The sequence below is a fragment of the Drosophila persimilis genome, unplaced genomic scaffold (assembly GCF_003286085.1).
Source record: "Drosophila persimilis strain 14011-0111.01,24,50 unplaced genomic scaffold, DperRS2 tig00000606-arrow-arrow-pilon, whole genome shotgun sequence".
NCBI lineage: Eukaryota > Metazoa > Arthropoda > Insecta > Diptera > Drosophilidae > Drosophila > Drosophila persimilis.
The window spans coordinates 1,659,116-1,660,653 of NW_020825324.1; the positions used below are offsets into that span (position 1 = coordinate 1,659,116).

The following is a 1,538-nucleotide window of genomic DNA, read 5'->3' on the forward strand; positions in this document are numbered from 1 at the left end:
CAATCGGAATGCTTCTCCTGCTACCACCTGAACCAAGTACTAGCCGTAGAATAATATGCTAGCTATTGCAGCGCATTCAAATTGACGGCCAATCCCCGCACAGAAAACTCCTCCAATGGTTGGGGCAGTTCCCGCAGGTTCATATTTTTACACAAATTGTTAATTAATTGTACAAAATTTAAATATTAACAGACGTAAAACCTAAACAGGCAATCGATGTTTATAAAAATGGAAAAAAAAACATCGATGCATCGATAGCACCGTCGATGCATCGATAGCACCATCGATGCATCGATAGCACCATCGATGTTTTTCTCCCATCACTGGTCAGCAGCTCGCATCCCTAACAGTGACAAATTAGAAAATTGCTTACAATTGGAGTGCAAATTACGCTTGAACCAAACTTAACGAAAAATCAGGTGACTTACAACGCTACAAAATAAAATAACATAAATAGAAACATTATTTATGCGAATCCGTATGTTCTCCTTTAGAAATGTTGCCGAAAGTAGTGCTCCTGATGGCCCCTATTGTGGGAGGCCTGGCCACCGCTTACATTTGGAACGTTATCGCCAAGATGGAACGCGAGCGGCAAATCAAAAATGTTCTCATTGCGGATATTGAAAAGTGCGTGGAAGCAGTGCGCAATTCACGCGCCCAAGGAGACGTCTCCTTTGAGGAGAAGGACGGCGATGCCATTGACCCACTCGACGAAATGGCCGAACTGGCTTACCAAATGGAATTCGAAGAATAAATAATCACATGTCATCATTTACATTATTTTGGTTTACGAGTAGAGTACAAAAATAAAAATAGTTAAACCATGGGAACCACAATGTCGTCTCTTCGTCACTTCTCGGGCACTCCTGCAGTGACGCGAGACCTCGGCCAAGACAAGGAGGATGAGCCACTCTGCCCGATCGCCGCGTGCAACTAGCAGGAAGCCCACTCCCACTTGCTAAACCACATAATGAGTGCCCACATGGACGGGGAGCCCAGGGTAATCGTGCCCCTAGGCCGGGACCTGTGCGTGGCCGCTGGGATCTAGCCGTGCCGGAGCGAGACTTGACGTTCAGTGTCCAAGAGATGAGTCTCCATGTGCCCGTGCTGGTGACGGTATGCAGAACCCGTCCGATGACCCAGTCCGAATAAGAGAGGGGACGTCTTCCGTCAGTCCCTCTGGAGATCATCAAAAGCGATCTGAAATGCGCGGCCGCCGTATGCTGCGGAGCTTCAGCACCGGAGAGGCTGTGCGACTCTGGGCAGTACGCTGTTTTCCTCGAGATGGTGCAGCCCAAACTTTCAAATTGAATATCTTTGAACTTGTGCACATTATCGGAGAGCCGAACAAGAAAACTAATCCGCAAATTTTTGCGGGTATCGTTTGGGATGAAGATTGTGGCTCAGCTGCTGCCGCAGTTGGTGGCCCACTAGAGTGCGTTGAAATCTGTTGGGGCATGGGCTGGGCTGGGCGTGGCTGGGCTTGGCACCTTGGCGCACAAATTGAAGCCAGTTTATGGGTCACATTTGGCAAGGCG

At 48.4% G+C, this 1,538-nt stretch overlaps 1 long non-coding RNA gene across 1 annotated transcript; it reads left to right on the forward strand.

Moving 5' to 3' along the window:
• The first annotated feature begins 364 nt into the window (after nucleotides 1-364).
• LOC6597272 lies at nucleotides 365-836 on the forward strand. Its single transcript, XR_003408982.1, has 2 exons — nucleotides 365-419; nucleotides 495-836. It is a non-coding gene; the product is annotated as an uncharacterized LOC6597272 (long non-coding RNA).
• Nucleotides 837-1,538: the final 702 nt, after the last annotated feature.